The sequence below is a fragment of the Callithrix jacchus genome, chromosome 15 (assembly GCF_049354715.1).
Source record: "Callithrix jacchus isolate 240 chromosome 15, calJac240_pri, whole genome shotgun sequence".
NCBI classification, from domain to species: Eukaryota; Metazoa; Chordata; class Mammalia; order Primates; family Cebidae; genus Callithrix; species Callithrix jacchus.
The window spans coordinates 9,673,103-9,687,535 of NC_133516.1; the positions used below are offsets into that span (position 1 = coordinate 9,673,103).

The following is a 14,433-nucleotide window of genomic DNA, read 5'->3' on the forward strand; positions in this document are numbered from 1 at the left end:
TACTATGAGCTTTTGCATATTCTCCTTCAATTTCTTCTCACTTCTATTTCTCCTTCATATTGTCTTGGACATCTTTTATTTAAGAAGGTATTCTATCACACCATTCACTTGGTCATTCAACAAGTATTTATTCAGCTCCATTATTTGGATGTTTGGAAATCCACCCTCACTACAACCACTTAACAATAATCCAATATATTAAAAAAATCTTCTCCAGAGTAGAAATTATTCTCATTGGTGTCTAACTTGAATATAACAGATCTGAAATTATGTAGCAATTAATTACTTTCAGATGTAACTTTATATCTACCTAATTTTTTATTTTATAGACTATAAAGTTAGAATAATAGTGCTTAATTTGTAGTTTTGTTAGGATTAAGGTGTGTAATGCACCTTGCAGGTTTACATTCTCAAAAATGATGGGCTACTACTACTGAAGTAGTCAATTCATAGAAACAGAAAGCACAATGGTGGCCACTGGCATCGGGGAGGAGGGAGAATGAGGAGTGACTGCTTACGGTGCAAGGTCCCCTTTGGGGGTGATGAAAAACTGTTAACATGTACACTTCAATGGATAGATTTATGGTATTTGGATTATATCTCGATAAAGCTATTTTTTAAGCTAACATTAAAGCTTGGAAATTTTTACACAAAATTCCAGATTGACTTCTCTTGAAAAAGCCTATAATCTGACACCACCAGCCACACGGTTTCTCATAGGGCTCTTCATATTTAAGGAGTACAGAGTTTTCAATTTGCAAGATAAAGTGTTCTAGAGATCTGTTTCATAATAATGTAAATATGCTTAGCACTACTGAACTGTACACTTAAAAATGATTAAGATGATAATTTTTTGTTAGAGTTTTTTTTTTACTACAATAAGAAATACACAGAAGAGTTGTTCGAAAAATGGTGGAATTGTTTGTTGATAATATTGTTATGAATACTTTTCTAATTATTATCTCTGTCACTGTTCTTACTAGCTTAGAAGTCCTTAGTTTATTGTGGTGGTTAAGTAGAGGCAGAAAATTCTGGAATAGTAAAACTTATTAATGATATGTATTAGATCAAGCCATATATAATCATGATATTTTATTACTTTTGACCTACAAAAATGGTAATTTTATATGACTTAAGCTAGCACTTGTGAAAATATCTTAATGTTACTAGAGTATGGCTTATTGATTTGCTTTTGGAGACCTTCAAATTTAATATAAAGTATACTTTCTTTTAGCTCCTTTAGCTGCACTTCAGGGCCAGTATATAAGATTTGATTTCTGGCTGTTCCCTTTGCTGATGGTGTGATCTTCAGCCTCGGTTTTCTCATCTGTAAAGTGAAGATAAATAGAAATGTGGTCAGGCTTTCCTTTATCGACAGACCTACTGTTGTGAATAGTTTGCGTAATTCTTTTCCTATACATTGTTGATCTGGGGATGGGAAAGCGGTAGAAAGAGGGGAATGTTTTAGGACCAAAAAATACATTCATCTTCCCTCAGAATATTTCACCTGTTTTTACTCCATTCCTTCTACCTGTCTCCCTGACCTCAGAGTCACCCTCATCCTACATACGGGGCAGAATTCACCTTTCCCACCTGACTCTTTGTCGTGCTCCCAGGGTCCAAGCAGGAGGGTGATTAGAAGGGGCAGTGCAGGGGCTCGCAGGACCTGGGTATAGGTTCCAGCCCCCACAGTCTCTCGTTGGTAATCTTGGTCAGTCATTGCCCATTTGAAGAGTGTGGAGAAGACCAGTGGTTTCTAAAACCTTCAGGTTTTAACCAGTCTAAGATAAAAGGAGGCAAATAAAGACAATATTTATGTGGCTATAGCACTTTAATCTATTTTATATTTGTAGCTATATCTGTATTGCTATAAAGTTATGCCAGTCCTTCCTTAAGAAAGGCTGTTCTTTCTACTAAGATGATGTTTTTCTACCTTTTTTTTTTTTTTGCTTTCCAAATGTCTTGTCATTTATGAAATCATAGGTGAATGGATGATGGGCTTTATGTGACACCCTCACTTGGCAAAATGAAAACCTGGCAACCCTCCATCTTCCTCCATGAAAGTTGAGCTGCTTTGTAAAATCTAAAAGTCAGAACCTTATGGATTCATTAATTCTAAGGATTTTCCTCAATTTAACATTCTAATATTTGAGAATTGATTTGAACTGTAGATCCTTAGGTGGTTTCTCGGCCTGAGGATCAGAGAGGTTTCATGATCTCAACGAAATGAGCATTTTTTCAGGTTTTGTCTCGAGGCATGTCTGCTTCACCAGTATAGAAGCATAGTAAACTTTTCAGAAAGATAAACTTTCCTTTTGCAAGTTGGGTTCTTTGCATATCATAGTAAGTATGAGAAATATGTTGGTTAGAAGAGAGGGGAACACATAATATAAGCAGAAAAAATGCATACTCACTTATTGCATTTTTATTTTTCTCCACCCAATGCATGATAGCTGGAGGTTTCTCTTTCATCACAGTTATAACTGGAATTATGCCTTTACTAGATGTATGGTTATGGAGTTAGTGTCTGTCCTTCTTGCAAGATTTTAAGATCACAAGGGCAATGATGATATTGTTTCACTTACCACGGTTGTGGCTGGCATCTAGTTCATGTTCTGCAAATATGAACAAAGTGACATGCACCATAAGAGAAGGGATCTTAGGATCTACATAAGATCTACAGCAAACTCAGGGAAAACCTTTCAGAAGAAACGGCAGGTACGGTATCCTTAAATGGTGGTCAGTATTTCAGCAGACAGATACGAAAGATTACATGGTACAAACTATAATTATAGAACACAGTATATTTCATTGTATTCTAATCCTTTAAAAGTTTGGTAATCTCTGTATATAAGGTAACTTCTAAATAATCCTTTAAAAATTACAATTAGTTAAATCTGCTTACCCTAAAGCCAGTCTAGAAAGAAGGGGTTCTATTCATGTGAAACAGCAAACAGTAAGGACTGGGAAGTCTTCGCCACCAAAGGATGTGAAGAGTTAAACATTATTCCAAGAATCTTAGCTTCAGAGACCAGCAGGCACAACCTCATTGTGATTAAGAAAAGAAAGAAAGAAAAAAATACTGAGCAAGAGAAGGGCTTGAGTGAGAGATAAGAAGCTCTGTTTCCAGCTACCTGCAAGGTAATTGATGAGGTAGCGAACTTACAGACAACTCCTAGGTATGAGGCAGTGTGCTGTGTAGAATGAGCTTTGATTTTAAATGAATTTATGTTTTACCCTCAGTTCTACCACTTGCTAGCTGGTGACTTAGGGCAAATTAGTTAAACTTACTAAATCCCAGTTTTTTTTCTTTAATAAAATGAAGAAAATAAAATTCCATTGACTTTTTGTGATAGACGAAATAATCTGTGTAAAAGGGACTGGCACAAAATCTAAACCACTAGGCATTAAGGAAACACTCGTTTCCCTCCACCCTTTTATGGTCTGCTTGCTCTACTTTAGGTCTGAGGTTGCTCCTTTGCAGGAAGATGCTTATTCTTTGGCACCACATAGGCTCTTTGTATGTCCCCAAGTCTGGAAGCAAATATTTAAATACAAAAGTGTCTGGGCACCGTGGCTCATGACTGTAATCCCAGCACTTTGGAGGCCGAGGCAGGTGAATCACTTGAGGTCAGGAGTTTGAGGTCAGCCTGGCCAACATGGTGAAACCCTCTCTCTACTAAAAATACAAAAATTAGGGGTATGGTGGTGCACAGCTGTAATCCCAGCTACTCAAAAGGCTGAGACAGGAGATTCACTTGAACCCCGGAGGCAATGGTTGCAGTGAGCCAAGATCATGCCACTGCATTCCAGCCTGGGTGACAGAGTGAGACTCCATCTAAAAATAGGAAGGAAGGAAGGAAGGAAGGAAGAGGAAGGGAGAGAGCGAGGGAGGGAGGGAGGGAGGGAGGGAGGGAGGGAGGGAGGGAGGGTGGATAAGGAAGAAAGGGAGAAATAAATGAAAGGCAACCCAATGAGTCTAATAGTAGCACTAAATTAGTTTAATCTGCAGAATTGAACCTTGAAAATCAAAGCTTGGAATCCTCACTTTTGTAAAATGCCTAAAACGATTTATCCATCTACTCTGCCTTCTCTTTTCTTTCTTGGACTTGAAAGAATTAAAAGCCAGTCTTACAGCTCAGACACAGGTTACTTTGTACCAAATTCTCTATCTACATAGACAAACTCAGCCAGGTCCTGGGGTGCTGGAGCAGCTTTCACTGTGGGAGGAGGTGGCTGGAAGTGCTATGGAAGTTACTGCTTATCACAGGGTGCTGAGAAGCAGCATGTTCTGCTGTTCTCACTACTAAACTTGAAGTTAGAACTCTGCCCGAGCCCCTGGCCTGCTGCTGCCTAGCTTAGTGATCCAGAACAGGACCTATTAACTCTCTCAGTCTCCAAAAGAAAAAGCTTGCACCTTGAATAGTGCTGACCTAAAGTAAATACTCAGTGAAGGTTCACTGAATGAATAAATGTTACAGAAAGTGACATTAGTAATTGTGTTCTATGCATTTGTGCTGTGGTCCCTTAAAACTGTGGATGTAAGTCCACAGTCCAGATCAAGTCAAACTCAGTTAAGTTAGTCCACACCATTTAGCCAGGAATGTATGTGCTCCTGTTACACAATGAGAATAATTGGCCTCGAAGCCTGACACATCACTTGTCATCTTGAATGTCCCTTCATCATACGATTCCTCGACGGCTTTATATATCACCTGTCGGGTGATCTTCCAGAGAAGCTTGACTTTAACAGTTTGTTCTGTGGTTCCAATGATGAATGAGATGGGTTAGATCATTTAATTCACTATGTGGCACCCAAATGTTAAAGCTGAAGGAAAAGAGTGTCTGACAAATTGTTTGTTGTCATTAAGGTTTATTTCTCATATGCCTTTGATGGTTCCCCTCACCTCATTATCGTCCAACACACAAAGCTAACTATTATAAGGAAGACAATACTTAATGGAGTTAGACAAATGATAGCTGGCGCTGTCTGGTACATTACCTGATAAGTGAGAGCCAAATCACAATGTCATTAGATGGGATGCCTCAAGTTATTATAAAGTTGCGCTTCCCACAAGGTCCTTGCTTTATCCTCAGCATGGTTCTTCCCGGCATCCGTTTTCACTCAGCAGCTGCCTTGTTTCCATAACAGCTGAGACCCAGTTTTGAATCCTCTGTCCAACAGAAACCGAGAATGTGTGTTTTGAGTATTACAAACAGAAACTTTAAGAAAATGAAAATGATATATTTTACAAATACAGCCTTTAAAAATTTAGAACAATACAAATAAAAACATTCTATAATTCACGGGAAGATTGGGCATATGGAACCATAAGTCCCCATTTATAATGTAAGTCCCCGTTTTTCTCCAGATTGTTCATATGTCCATGTCATACCCAGTCCTTACAACATATTGACACTCAGTTAATAATTCAAGATGAATGAATGAATTTATGAATGAGAGGAAGTACATTCAAATGTACAGATGGAAACATACTAAAAGCATGTTAGTGTAAAGTGTTTTGTGGACAGGTTGATTGTAAAGAAAATGAATTTTGCTTCTTCCACAGAGAAGTTAGGGTTTCTTGGCATTTGTGTTTGCAACACATAAATAACCTGGATTATTATTTAAAATAACTCCATAAGTCTACTTAACTTTTGTCAGATTTTAACACTACCTGACAAACAGAGCTCTGTATTTGTTTGTGCATAGGAAGACCAAGCTTCGTTATGTTTTGGTATTAGGTAGGTCAACCAGCTGATTCACTCATTCAGTGACCATAAATGGTGTATAATGCATTAATGACTCCTTAAATAGGGCTCAGAAAAGTACCACCCCAGTTTCTTCTACTAAGTAGCATACTTCAAATATAATTTTTCTGTTTCACTGGTTGTGAATACTACTAAATCAGATATATCTGGGTTTAAATCCTGGCTCTACCAATTACAAACTTCTTCAACTCTATACCTCATTTCTTCATCTTTAAAATTAAAATAAAAATCATGCCATCAAAGAGTTGTTATGAAAATTGTTTGCCTGTAAACAATTTAGAACAGTGCCTGGCACTGTTAGCTACTTTTGTAGAGTTGTAATTAATCTTGTCTTGCTGTTTTCCAAAGTAATAAAGTAGGAAGGATTAAAGCCTCCTAATTCACCTTGTACGTCCATCTTTAGGCCCTACCTGGCCCCTAAGCCAGTGTAATCCAAAAGACATATAAGAGCCACATGTATAAATTAAAACATTTTAGTAGTAGCATTAAAAAAGGTAAAAAGAAACATAAAATTAATTTTAATAATATACTTTCTTTAACCCTGTATATCCAAGAATAGTATCATTTTAACATGTATCCAACATAAAAAAAATTAATAAAGTATAGTACATTCTTTTCTTACTAAGACTTCAAAATCTGGCGTGTATTTTATACTTATAGCACATCTCAATTTGGGAGCTGAGTTTTTATTAGGAAGAGTTGCTTTAGATTACATAAAATTTACAGTTAAACAAACACACATCCAAGTTATTTCAAAGATATTTAAAAGCTTTTTAATTGAATCTAGTTCCTGAATTTAAATTTAAATTTAAATTAATAAACTCAGCTTCTCTGTCCCTAGTCATATTTCAAATTCACCATAGTTCCATGTGGCTAGCACTGCCCGTTAGACCACGCAATTCTCAGCCATCTCAAGTTGAACATACCCTGCCACTCCACCTGTCATAAAGCTGAACTGTATTTTGAGCTCCAGTGTTAGGATGCAGGAAGTTTGAGCAAGATGGTACAAAGAGAAGAGGCTGAGTCTACATGACGTCATAAATCTGCTATCACAGTGAAGAAACAATGGTGAAATTGGTGGTAAGGGATTAAGTAACCCAAAACATATCCACAGAAATAGAAGCTTCAGCCATGCATGGCCCTACAGAATGCTTGGTCCCCTCTGTGCCTTTTTCTGCACTCCTCACTCTTGATGGTTTCTAATGGGCCTATTGACCTGTAGTTAGAATTCTTAGGAAGATATCACAAACCACATTAGCACTGTTTTTAATTTATGATCAATAAATACAAATCTTCAGGCTTGTGGGTGAATGTTCCTTAGAACCAAGGCTGACTGAATCAAAGGATTTATTTGTTGGTCTACTTTTACTGAGTACATTCCACTAAAAAAATATATTATCTTTACAATATAAATCTTTAAAAAATAGGTTTAATCACCAAGCTTATTTATTCCTTCAACAACTATTTAGTAAGTACCTACTTTGTTGCAGGCTCTCCATTAGCTACTCAAGACACGACAGTGGACCGTAACAGACAAAGCGTTTTCCTCATACCAGTGTCTGGTGGGGCTGTAGACTAGCAAGTGTACAGCTGCATTTCAGGGTGACACATCTTGGCAATATAGGTAATATGGGGACTAATTGAGCACCGAGAAAAGATGTCTACACCTGAGATGAGGCACTAAGTGAGGGAGTCAGAAAGACTTCCAGGAGAAACTACTGTCCAAACGGAGAGAGGAAGAGTAATGAAAAATTGTTCAAGGAATAAATTTTTTTTCAATAAAAAGTACTAGAATGTCAATGTCTGGGAGAGTGGCAAAGAGAAGACTGTGAAAGAATTCAATGTGGCTGAATGGCTGAACTGTCAGGATCAGGGTTAGTCAGAGAGATTAGGCCGGGGAAGTAAGCAGAAGTGAAATTATCCAGAGCCGTGTGAGCACATTGGAGAACCAGTGAACAGTTGAAAAAAGCATGATCAGAAATACACCTAAGAACCATCACAGTGGCTGTCATGTGGAGGAAGGAGTAAACAGGACAACAGGCAGAGAGGCTTGGTAAAAGACAGTGACTGTAATTTGGGTAAGAGATGAGAGCGGTCTGAACCAAAACTTTAGCAGTAGGGTTGGAAGGAAGCAGATGACTGGGGGAAGATTTAGAACATAGACTTTTCAGGATTCAGGGATAGGGGTGGGGAGCAGAGCCCAAGTTTCTGACTTGGTAGTGTTCCCACTCATCTGATCGGGGAAGAGAGGAGATCGAATAGTTTGGGAAGAACAGTTCAGATTTAGGTATGTTGTATTGAGAGATGTTTCAGATAAACTAGTATCATTTCCATTTGGCAGGTGTATTAGACCACTGTACGTTGCTATAAAGGAGTACCTGATGCTGGGTAATTTATGAAGGAACAAAGTTTCACTGGTTCCTGGTTCTGCAGGCTATGTAAGCATGGCTCCAGCATCTCCTTCTAGTGAGGGTCTCAGGAAGCATACAGTCATGGTGAAAGGCAGAAAGAGAGCAAGCGATGTCACGTGGCAAGAGGGTGAGGGGGGAAGTGCCACACTCTGAACAACCAGATTTTGCATGAACTTTGAGTGAGAAGTCATTCATTGCCAAGGGGATGGCACAAAGCCATTTATTAGAGGTGTGCTCCCATGATCCAATACTTCCCACTGGGCCCCACCTCCAGTATTAGAGGTCACATTTCAACATGAGATTTGGAGAGGACAGACATTCAAACCTTAGCAACAGGCATATATCTACAGGTCTGTGGCTCAGGTAAAAAGTCAGGTTCAGTTGGAATTCTTGGGGTTATCAGCATGTAGAAAGTAACTGAAACAGTGGTAATGTGTGAGGACACGCGAGAATAAAGAGAAAGAGATCAAAGGCCAGGAGAAATCCCTGTGGAATGCCAACCTGTATGGGACAGGCAAAGGAAGAAAAGTCTGCAAAGGAGATGGGTAGCCAAGGAGATAAGCGGACAGTCAGAAACCGAGAGGAACGTCAAGGGACAGACATATTCCAAGAAGGGAGCAGTGATTAATAGCTTCAGAAACAAGACTGTTAGTGACCTTGGTAAGGCTGATTTCAGTGACTGGGTCAAAAACAACACCTAAGTATTTACAATACAGTTCAGATTTTACAATACTTAGGTATTGTAAATAATTTAGAGACGATTTAAAGTGTGCCGGAGGATCTGCATAGACTGTATGCAAATACGATGCCGTTGTGTGCAATGGACATGATTCCCCATGGATTTTGGTATCTGATGGGGTTCCTGGAACCATTGCCCCACAAATAGCAAGGGACAAGTGCATTCCAGTTTAGCGCAGTCATTAGATTCTGTAGTGTACAAAGGCTTTGTTCTGTCCTTCTGTTATCAGTGCTGGAAGTGAAGAAATGAGAAGATTGGTAGTAAATCTAGATTCTTGGAAACCCCAAACTAGGAATGCAGAGTAAAATTCTCCAGTATTCCAGTATTTCCCTACTGTAGTCGAAAATCTCTCATAGGGGAATCCCAGTCCTTTCCCCTTGTTAGGATTCCTTCTTTTCGCCATAGGCATTCTCCATTTACTTTTCCTTTGTAAAATTCCTTGTTAAAATGCAAGGCCTTTGGAGGTTTTTAGCAACTCAATTAAAAGTTAAGCTTCATTAGAGCAAGTAAGAGATGGAATAGAGACCAGAGGAGGAAAGGGCAAGGCCAGAGGCAAAAGGCTACAAAATACGACTATCTTTTACTGAACAGTTTTTACTTCGTGTCAGTTGCCTGCCAGCATCACCGATACACCAGTTATAACTATTGAAAGTCACATGAGAGCCACTTTGTCACACACTGGATTATCCCGATTGCCATCCAAAGGTAAGCGTAAGTGGAAAAAGGATCAATCTGATAAATGGACACATTGTTGAGAAGGGCAGATGTAGAAAAAACTTGGGGGTTCACTTATAATTTTTTTTTAACTAGAGTTCAGCTAGAAGATTGTGCAATGCATGGGTGTATGAATAGGTGGATGGATGGATGGATGGATGTTGAACAGGTGGGTGAGAAGAAGAAATAATGAAAAGAAGGAAGGAAAAAAGAAAGGAAAGGAAGAAGGGAGGCAAGAAGGAAGGTAGTGAGCAGGGCCCAGAAGATGCCCTCTGGTCATTATTGTTGTTGTTGATGCTGTTTTAACATCTGGACTTATTACATGTCATTCACATTGATGGTGGGAAAAGCACGGGTCTAGGAATCAGACAAGGATTACCTCCTGTCTTGTGTTCTTAGGAAATTCGCTTTCACTTTCTGAGCCTCATTATTTCGTCTGTCAAGTGGCATTATACTATGTGCATTACAGGGATGTTATAAGCATAATACATCTTTTATGTAAGGATCATATATGTAAATTATGATGCACTATACATACATCAGTTATTATTCTGCATCTGAGGGCAATTTATCTTCCTAGACGGAGGATTGTGAACAAATGTGAGAACTTTTAATACACTAATAGCCTTAGACTTCAAATCCTGGAGAGCTTATTAGTGCTCATTAGTGCCTATGTAGTAAGTCCTCACTCACTCCTTCGAACATTTTGTATGCTATAATACTCTTTTTATACTGTTTTTGGTTATTTCTCCCATGCTTTCCTCAAAAATGCCCACTTTTTCTCTTGCAAGCACACTTTCCATGCTTAGCTCTTCCATTCTGTAAAGTAAATAATCTCATCCACCCCCACCCACTGGCGTACTTTTAATCACTGCTAATACTGGAGCATAGTTTTATGCGTCTACTTACTCTTGGGAACACTATGACAAACCTACTCTGAGTGCTAATTAGGACCAACTTGAGCATACGTAAGCAGCCCTTTAACTGTTTTCTTTGAAACGGTTCCAGTTAGCCCTTTTAAATGAACTTCAGAAAAGAACTCAAATTAATTTGCTTCTCAACGTCCTGTGGTTCAGACATTGGATTTTTTCCCCCTAGTGACTTCTGGTTAGCAATCAAAGAGCTACTTTTCTACATTAAGATTTTAACTCAACTTCCTGGGAGTGGAAACACTCCATCATTTCTTCAAAATCTATAATTGTTTTTAGTCTTTTACATTTTTAGCTTTCCCAGAATGCTTTCTCTTCTCATTGAAGCTACCTCCTGTTCCGTTTCAGTTCTCGCTTGACGATGACATTTCTTATGAGGAGGCTCACCTAAAAGTCTAAAGCAGGAGCACTCCTGTGGGGATTAACTTGTTCATACAATTAGGATTGGCTCCATAATTTCTGGGTTCTTGGACAAAATTAAAATGCAGGTATTTTTGTTTGTTAAAATGTTACTAAGAGTTTCAAGACAGGCAACAACAGAACATCAAATATGGGGCACAGACTACCTACCCATGAAGTTCACCCCACATACCACTGTGTGTACGTACGAACGTTGCCATCACGGACCTCACGTGTTTAAATACATATATGCCTTTGATAATTTCTGCAGTAGGCCCCTACTAGATAAGCAAACTCAATCTACTTTTCATCACTCAGTTACTTCACCTTTATGCAAATTTTCTAACACCTTTGTTTTTGTCAATGCTTACCCTAGCTTCAAATTATAAGATTAATTGGAACATTTAAGAGAAGTTGAATTCTCATATAGCCATATTTTAGTAATGGCATTAAACCGTAAATTGCATTTATTATAGTTTCATTTGTTAACACAAGTACATCTATAATGTTGAGAGCTTTTACAGTCCAAAAATCAGTAGAGCAGCATAAACATGAGAGAGTATGCGGTCTTCTGGTAAAACCCCAGAAGCATTTCTTATGTGTTTGGGGGCAAGCTACAGTGTCACAGTTGATTGTAAAATATTTCTAATGCTGAATTTGATGGCATCATTGCAGGGCCTTGTATTCTCACATGCATGTTTTCAGACCTTCTCCTCCACCTGGGCTTGCCACCACTTAGCTCGGCAGGAAGCTGAGTTTCTAGGCTTATCCGCTAGGCTAGGAGACAGCCAGTGGTGTTGATTTTGCTGTATGTGGCCAATTATCTTGACCTTTGTGATAGATGAAGCCAAATCTCCCTCCCGTTTATATCTCCTTCTCGGGATCATAGCGCACTGCAGTCATGTCAGTTTCTGGTCTTGTCTTTCACTCTCCAGCAATGCACATCTTGAGATATTGTGATTAGCATCCCTAATTCCTAAAAATTGACTTGCCTTGTTATAACTAGAGAGCTGTCGCCTAAAATACTTCACCTACTGTTCAAAAGGGTATTATTTTAGTGCCCTGGGGATAGAAAAAGTTTTCAACCCACCAGTGCAGGGATTAGTTTTATTTTAAAGTATTTGAAGTGTGTTAGATAAGTTAGCTAAGAATGATCTAAGTTCAGTTCCTTCCCAAGAGCCTTTAAAGATGTGCTCCAAGTCCTTATCTGATAACAATCTGTAAAAATGCTTACATCTTGTAAATATTTGAGCATCAAGATCTACCTCTTTCATATGTCAGGGAAGATTAAGGCACTTTCTGCATCAACCAGATACAAGGGGTAATGTCATTTGGATAAACAGCTTTCTCTTCAAATAGGATTTCTGACTAAATTATCTGGACTTAATCCTGTGTCTATTGAAGAGTATGTGCACCTCTCCTTGTTTTCCATATCCCTGTATACTAAAGCAAATAAAGGCATTTCTCTTTTTATTAATTGAACATTCACAATTGCCTGTAATACTTTTAGAGAGATACCTAATTTTGCAGTTCACTTAAAGTCTGGTTAAGATGTTGTCTCCAGAAGGCTAAAAGGGTATCATCTCCTTCAGTGACTTCTATTCACCAACTCATTGGCTGGTTTCACCAGTCAAACCAGTTTATACGTTTAGGCACTGTCCCACAGTCCGAGTCACACAGTTAGTATGAATATTTTTTTTAACATTAAATTACTGTTGTACTCTTGATGAAATGAACTGGGCTTTCCAGTGGTAATTTGGAAATGGTGTATTTTCTGTTTCATTTGTGAAAATGTGCAATGATGTCACATGTTCAGGATATGTAAGAAAACACATATTCTCATTTTCCTTCATGGTTCTTCACCTGGATGGGAAAGAGTAACGTGATGTCCCCTTGATAGCAACGGCATTGGACAGAGCTGGTATCACAGAGTTTCCATCTTCTTTCAGGACTGTGACTGCTCTTAGCAAGTCCCACTTTTCAGAGGGAGAAACTTAGATGTAGAAAAAAACAAAACTAGTCAAGCAGCCTAGTCAAATAGCTTTTTCACTTCTATGAGGCTCTAAAATGTTCTCCTATTCATTCTGTTGGTGGTTGCTCACAATTGTACCTACATCTCTTCACAATTTCATGTGAAATAGAGCCCTTGTTGAGAAGTCAGGTGTCATGAGTTTAGCATGTTTAAGGCATAGTTACTGGTCTTCCTTTATAGAGATGTGATTTGTACATGTTGGTTAGAGAAAAGTGATTTTTCTAGAGTTTATCACTCTAGAAAATATCACTCTAGAGTGATAAACTCTAGAAAAATGTGATTGCATTACTTGAGGTTTGCTTGAACAAGAAGCCCTTAATCAGACTCTGAACTGTTAACAAAGAATGCCACAGTGAAGCCAAAGGCACTGGTAGCTCAGCCTCAGAACTATTGACTTTTTGGAGCAGATAATTCTTTGTTGTGAGGGGCTGGTCTGTGTTTCATGGAATGGACAACACCATCTCGGGCTTTACCCAATAGATGCTAGTAGTGTACCTGCCCCTGGTTGTAACAGCTAAAATCTCCAGACATTGCCAGGTATGAAAATTCACCCTCACTTCAGGATCACTGCTATAGATCTTTTAGTATTAAAAGCACTTTGACCTTTTCAACAACTCTGTTAGGGATTTTTTTTTTTTTTTTGCATTTTAGGTTTTGGGGTACCTGTGCAGAACGTGCAAGATAGTTGCATAGGTACACACAGGCAGTGTGTTTTGCTGCCTTCCTCCCCTTCACCCACATCTGGCATTTCTCCCCATGCTGTCCTTCCCCAGCTCCCCCTACCACTGTCCCTCCCCTATTCCCCCCAATAGACCCCAGTATGTAGTGCTCCCCTCCCTGTGTCCATGTGTTCTCATTGTTCATCACCCGCCTATGAGTGAGAACATGCAGTATTTCATATTCTGTTCTTGTGTCAGTTTGCTGAGAATGATGTTCTCCAGATTCATCCATGTCTCTACAAAGGACACGAATTCATCATTTTTTTATTGCTGCATAATATTCCATGGTGTATATGTGCCATATTTTCCCAGTCCAGTCTATCATTGATGGGCATTTGGGTTGGTTCCAGGTCTTTGCTATTGTAAACAGTGCTGCAATGAACATTCGTGTGCATGTGTCCTTATAGCAGAACGATTTATAGTCCTTTGGATATATACCCAGTAATGGGATTGCTGGGTCAAATGGAATTTCTATTTCTAGGTCCTTGAGGAATTGCCACCCTGTCTTCCACAATGGTTGAAATAATTTAAACTCCCACCAGCAGTGTAAAAGTGTTCCTATTTCTCCACATCCTCTCCAGCATCTGTTGTCTCCAGATTTTTTAATGATCACCATTCTAACTGGCGTGAGATGGTATCTCAATGTACTTTTGATTTGCATCTCTCTAATGACCAGTGATGATGAGCATTTTTTCATATGTTTGTTGGCCTCATGTAT

The 14,433-nt window shown here is 38.8% G+C and overlaps 1 protein-coding gene across 11 annotated transcripts in view; it reads left to right on the forward strand.

Annotated features, from left to right (window-relative positions):
* FXR1 (FMR1 autosomal homolog 1) overlaps positions 1-14,433 on the forward strand; it is an 819,632-nt gene that overhangs the window by 505,121 nt on the left and 300,078 nt on the right. The window lies entirely within an intron of this gene.